Source organism: Palaemon carinicauda, chromosome 27, assembly GCF_036898095.1.
Source record: "Palaemon carinicauda isolate YSFRI2023 chromosome 27, ASM3689809v2, whole genome shotgun sequence".
Taxonomy (NCBI): Eukaryota; Metazoa; Arthropoda; class Malacostraca; order Decapoda; family Palaemonidae; genus Palaemon; species Palaemon carinicauda.
The window spans coordinates 32,708,157-32,715,656 of record NC_090751.1 but is presented as its reverse complement, the minus strand read 5'-3'; positions in this window follow the sequence as shown (position 1 = coordinate 32,715,656).

Here is a 7,500-nt window from a genome sequence, read left to right as displayed (position 1 = left end):
TGTTATCTTTGCTATGGTTGGGTTGAGAAACTAAGCTATTCTTTCGGGATATGTAACACTATAAACAGGTGATATAATACTGGGGAAACAAAATCTCCCCAAAAGATTATGCAATAGCCCCTCCAGGATTGATAAAGCCAAGGCACCTGTTTACGGGGGTTAGGTTATACAGTACAGTAATATTATCCTTGTAAAAAGTTAGGGTAGCCTACATATTATGAAATGGGACTTTTATATAAAGAATTATTAATAATCATTGAAGTGTGCTTCAAAAATACAGTATTGTAGTACATGGGCAAAGAAAAAAAAATGTTAATATATGATACTCTAATTACTTGTGAAACTGGAATTCGCTATAACAAATGGATTAGTCCTGGTTAGTTTGGCATTTTTCTCTACATGTTTCTCTACATGGGGGCTAGGGCATAATAACTTACGTACCGGTCGATTAAAATGTGTATCATACCTTTCTCTCTAAAAAGTCCATTGTTTACATTTGAGAGACTGATGGCGAGTCATTGCGCATGCATTGGTTCTGATCGGTTTGGGGAGCTTTCTGTGTACTGTATTTACAATGACGTAATAGTTACCTGATTTTACGACCAGTTACGAGCTTCCAAATATTCATGCACAAGTTCCGTATGTTGTTCTACAACAGCCATTTTTTCCCACACTCCCCTTCAGTTGCAACTACACTACCATCATGAAAGGATGTCTCCAAGAGGGAAGTACAATCTCTTTCGAAATTTAGCGTAATTTAATCTAAGTAGGCAATTGATTATGATGAAAAAGCTCTCCGTTCAGTGTATAGCTATTGTTGTTCAAGTGAAAGTAAAAAATATTCCCAAAATAGTGACTCATGGGGGTGGTGTGTGCAGCAAATCTATGTACCGCTCACCACAACATAGGAGCAGTGATATTATGTTTATCTGCAAACGAAGCGAGCCCTAACGAAGCAAAACGCAGTAAAATTATAGAACAACACGGGACAAACTTTTTAATAGTAAAAACCTCTTTAAATACAGTAAATAGAGTGCTTTCAACAAATTTGGTCTTCATTTCCAATGCAAATAAGCCCCTCTACTGTTATGGACACCCCACATCCCAACAGACACTGGTGGGAACCTGGGACTTTATGTGTGCGTAAACAAGACAAAACAAGATTATTTAACAGTTTTGAGATTTGTCATAGGCCACAAAACCTAACAAACGCAACTAACCTAACCTAGTGGTTCCCAGGTCAAAGACCTAGCCCGGGGGGCAAGTCCCCGGACCCCCTTCCCAGGTCACAAATTAAAAATAAATGACGAATAAATCCTTACATTATGATAAAGTAAATCACAAATAAATCCTGACATTATGATACAGTAAATCACAAACAATTTCTTACTTTATGATTGACACATATATCTATTTTCTGTCTTGACAATCTTTTCAGAAGCGTTGCAGTAGAAAATGTGCTGATCTTCCCAAAAAGCTACATAAGAATTGCATTTGGGACACTTTAATCTTTGAGGGATAACATAATGAGCTTTTAAAAAATGATTTACTAGACTAGGAGTACCATGATAATCACCGTGAAACCTGGCTATGGCATCGAAATAACAAAAAGAGCGCCCATTACACATTGTCACGTTGGGCTCCACAACGCACACACCAGAACGTAACACAGCCACAAAGAAACTGAAGAGTTTTCCGAACAAAACAGGGTGTCACAGAACTTCCTACGTTACACTCAAGCTTACATACATGCCCAAATATGGTAAACTTCGTCATATGGTAGGGGAAAGAAGTAGGACCATAGGAAGTATAAACTCATAATCGCGCACAAGTAGGAGGGCTTGAGCATAGGCAAAATAACTCTTAATTGTGCAACAAGTCAGAGAGCTTATGCACAGGAAGTATAAACTCGTAACCGTGCAACAAGCTATGCATAAACGCACAAACGGGAGCAAAAATGTCCGACTTATAAAATGTACAGTACAAAAAAGAGTGAAATAAACATTTTAGGGGATGAGGTTCCCCATACTTTGTGCAATTTTTCATGGATTTATAATGAGTGCCAGAGAACAATGTATAAAGAAGAAAATGTTATTTTACCATTATTTATCAATTCGCCAGTAAATTTTCCCCAATAATCAAGGTCAGAAATGCATAAAACACAAGGTAGCAACTAGTTAAAATATATGGTTCATGTATTTGGCTAGAAATTAAAGTATCTTATATTTACCCATTATTATTGCTGCAAATCACTCATTTTTGGCATTCCCCCACCCGAAAAAATCCGGTTTTCAACTGGTGTCCCCAACAATTATCTTAATATAAGGGGGTCTTAAAACTCCTCAATGGGTGGTTTGCTACAATAATCATGGTCAGAAATGCATAAAACATGATATAACGAGTAGGATAAATATATGGTTTACGTATTTGGCTAGAAATTAAAATATTATATATTTACCAAAAAAATAGGGTAATTTTTTATTGTATTACAGGGTGAGATTTCGAACAGAAAATATATGTTTTCCTACAGTAAATAACGTGAATTAACCGAATTTGACATTCATTTCAATCGGAAACAAACAGATCAACCAATTCGGCTAACTTTGAGTTGCACGGTGTCACTTCTCTTATGAATGTACTGCGAATGATAACATTAGCAACGTTACCAATAATACACAGTGTTACCAACGTTGAAGTATGGTACACAGAGTTACCAATGGCACGCTGACATTACTAACGGTAGTAATGATAGATATTTCCATACGTATTTTAAATAATTTCTCCATATAAGTTTTACTCAATATATAAAAAGTAAAAAAAAGGCACAGAACCTTACAAACCCACCTAACCTAGCCTAGTAGTGTGACAGGTCACAAAATAACATTTGATCTACATCGGACGTTGGCAGCACTGGTTACTGTATGTTTTCATGACACAATCTTTGCAACGGCGCCTCCAAAGTCTATTTTCCTCCGGTTATTATAATTTCAAGAAGGTAATGTATAGAGAAGAAAAGGCTTGTTTTATGTTTATATATTGATTCCCCACCCAAAACCCTGAGTTCCCACTGGGGGTCCCCCATTATCGGAGGATATAGATGTATATATATTTCTGAAACTATTAATTTGCGACGGGAACGAGTGTCATTTACGAAGAGAGCGTAATTTTTTCTATAAGAAAAAGTAGTTGTTTTCCTAGGTTACATTGCCCAGTAATACACTACAATGAAACCAAAAAGAGGTCTAGGCTAAGTTAATGACTGAGCACATTTAAATATAACTCGAAATTTGTTGGTTGGGACAGACTGAATGTAAAATTTCAAAAGCTATGACTATAAATCCATATTTGAAATAGTAAACAAATGCAAGAACACCACCTAACCTAACACAGGAGCTGTTTCATTACCGAGATTGGGTTTTAGTAGCCACTGTTCTCCTTGGCTTCATATATCTTACTATGTACTAAGATAAACAACATTTTTCCCATAAAAAAAAAATCTATTTTACAAGTAATAAAGTTTACGCCTTCGCCAACCAATTACAAAATTCATTCGTTTGGCCTACATAACCTTTTATTTAAGTACATCATTATAATTTTGCCAAAAATATCAATCACCATAATGTTAATTGTGAAATCTTCCACCACAGACGTTGGCAGAAATTTACTGTGGTGTGGGGATAGTAGACTGGCCAAGCAATTGTTTTTTTATTATTTTACCAATCATAACTCGTGGTCATGGTTGGTATATCAGTAAATAAGCTAAGCCTAACAGGACACTTACCATTGTACCCAGCTGTTTCCATTTTCTGGAACTATGTTACGTAACCATCTCGAGGGTTCTTCCATTTACTAACCAGTCGGAGCAGCACCTCGATATGCGCCATAATCAAGATAGCTAAGCTTATATTTATATTCACAAAATAAAGATACTGAAGGTAAGAAACAAAAATTGCAAAACGAGCTACCGATAGACCATGTTTTCTAGTTTATCGTCAGTAGGCCTACTATCGTTTTAGAATGACAGATGTTTTACCGTGTTTAAGAAAGTTTGTTGTTAATTACTTAGACAAATAATATAAAATTTAGACCTTAAGTCAAGAACTGGGATCACTTAGACAACCACGAATGCAAACACTGTCTAGTAGTCAACACAGAAACTCTCACTGTGACACTATTTCACGGTTCGGGTACATAGTAACCGCCATAGTCACGTGACTAAGTGACAGCTCTACAGGATATTTTTCTTTTCTTTTACGCTGCCATTTACTTGCACTTTTAGATTAACGCTAGTCAATATGTATTTTTGAGTTGCGTAAGAAAATTATCTGCTCATTATAGATCAATATATTCAATACGCTAATCTTGTTATTTTCTATCCTAATTTAATGATAATACAGTTTTGATTAGTGTTGATTCTCTGAAGCATGCAGCATACTGAGTGCTGTCTACCCTTTGTTACTAACTTTTTAAAAGTGGTGTCACACGTTTATATTATTTTTGGGGAAATTTTAAATTCTGGGAATTACATTATATGCCACAATAGAACTATAATTTCGCTTAAGAATGAAACAATACAAGTTTCTTCCACTAATAACACCTTTGTAAGTTTGTTTACATAATCAGTGACTGACGAGGTCAAAGTGTAGCTTAACAAGTTGCTAAGTTAACAGCAAATGTTATGTAAAATCCACTGTGGAATTATATTTAGCTTATAGTGCTGTTATCATAGAGCGTAGTGCATTCTTAAAACATATGCGGCCTTCTTGTTTTATACACTACCAGTTTCAACATTTATCTTAAGGTGCATGTAATATAGCTCGTTGTGTGTTGACGAGATGGACTAAATGAGCACCCATCCAAGTGAAATGTGTAATATCTATATGAGAAAGATAATTATGTGGGAAAATATCTAAATAACGGCACGTGCTAGTCTAGTCTTAGGACAGAAGTAGTGAGACGGATTCAACGTAAGGAAATTTCAGCAGCATCAATTGAGGGCATAGAAAATTGCAGAACCAAGTCTTTATGACTGCAATCCCACGCCAACCGCGGCTCAATTTCTACTTAGCCTAATGGTAAGGTGTCGATGCGTATTTTTTAAAAAGTACCATTGTGTTACCTCAAGTATGCTATTTTTACTTGTTCCAACATCCATACATAGTTGTGACGTACTAAAGATGTTGGTATTGCAACGTTGTGGTGGTAAAAGCAACTGCATGGCTATGCATATCATACTAAAGTTTGTGCGTTTGACACAAGATTTTATCATAACATGCCATCCGTAATAAAAACAATAATAGACGCCATTTTCACTATAAAATCCCTTTCTATGCCTTAAAATTTATAGATTCCTAATATCAGAATGTTGGAGGGAGGTTATTGTGATATTAAATTAAGCCAAATTAAATGGTTTGCGTAAGAAATTAATTATGATTAAGCGTCAGCAACGTTTGTTTTAGGCCCTTGTAAGGATAATGACTTTATTCATTTGATTTTGTTTGCTCGTTCCAAGGAGAGGAGGACTGGCTTCAGAAAGTGATAAGCTTTTGGTTCACAAATATCCAGAGATGAGATTGCTAGCCAAACATGTACAGGTATTACCTTTTCCTGCTACCTACCACACCCATCTGCTACCATGTACGCAATTCGAGATCTAAAATAATAATAATAATAATAATAATTATTATTATTATTATTATTATTATTATTATTATTATTATCATAATAATTATTGTTTGTGTAAACTTTATTTAAATTGCAAGAATTTTACAGCAATGTTAATGGGGATTTGCTTTCCAATTTATAGAATCATCATCATTATTATTATTATTATTATTATCATCATCATCATCATCATCATCATCATCATCATCATCATCATCATCATCATCATCATCATTATTATTATTATTATTATTATTATTATTATTATTATTATTATTATTATCCTTTAAATTTTAAAGAGCAAATTAATAACTTGCTCATACCAACGCACAAATAAAGAGCAATTCAAGTATTTTACTGCACATATTAATATGAAAATTCCTTGCTACGAAAAAAATACAAAGCACGAAGTAAGATTTAGAGAACACACAAACAGTAAGAAGTCCTGACGACATGGTTTATCTGGTTTAGTCTTTACAGCGAAGAAAGGTATGCCTTCGCAAGAGGCTCTAAAGGTCAAGAGAGCTCGCAATTCTGAAAGCTCTGCGCTGTCGACAACACGTTCAGTATATCTTATGCGTCGTCGCTTTCATGCTTAATGCTCTGAGCTACCCCATTGCCTGTGCTATTTCTTGTGCTTGTAGGAATGCTGCTTCTCCGAGGCTGTTGTCCGAGTGTTGTTTTAGCATAATTTTGGATTATTTATTTTTTCTAGTTTTTGGGAATGGAAATAAAGATGAAAAATAAAGGCTCCCGTTAGGGAAGGTGATACAGTATTGAAAATAACTGTTCATTTCTGTTGATTTAAAAGTAATTTTAAGGTAAAACATAGTGGACAACTTTATCTTTAGAAATAATAATATTAAAAAAAAATGTAAGTATGATTGTACCAGTTACAAAGCAGTCATTTGATCCATGTATTTAAAAACAAATTTGAAGGAATCACTTGGATTTTTACTGGTAGATTTTGATGGTAACATTGATAATAGTTTCTCCGTGGATGGTCTCTGATGATGAGTGTGATCATGGAATATATTGCATTATTATCATGGATATTGTTGTTAGTGGTAGTAGTAGTAGTATTAGTTCTATTATTATTATTATTATTATTATTATTATTATTATTATTATTACGACAAGTGCAGTGGATGTTATATAATTAATTACAGATTTCAGACTTATAAAGTAATAAAACAGCTCTTAGAGAGGAAAATTCAAGTAAAAAGGGTACAGTTGATCAAACTTTATTGAAATATATTTAAAAATAAAATTAATATAGACATGGTCCATGGGCAAGAACAGGACAATGATTACTAAAATCAAAAAGAATTCTTCAGAAACGTAAAAGAAATAACTGGAGAAAATGATCGTATTTCCGTTTATTTGAATTTTATAACCTTCCATGTTATTAGGCATGTGTCCATTCCTTCAGGCCCAATTTCAACTTCATCTTTTCATCAGTTTTTCTTAGTTATTTCTTAGTTAATGCGCCAGGGGAGTGCAAGGGTTTGCTATCATATTAGCCGTAGCATTTGCATAAAAAATATCTTAGGGGCCTCATTACATTGATAATAATTTTTAAAATATTTTATAATTGTTCATACTTCTCTTTCAGTTTATTTATTTTCTTATTTCCTTTCCTCCCTGGGCTATTTTTCCTTGTTGGAGCCCTTGGGCTTATAGCATCCTTCTTTTCCAACTATGGCTGTAGCTTAGCTTGTAATAATAATAATAATCAAGAATTATCTATCACTTTACTTAAAGTATTATAATATCATTAATGATATATGATATATGATATATGGATTGAAATTAGAATTTATTTCGTGCATTCTT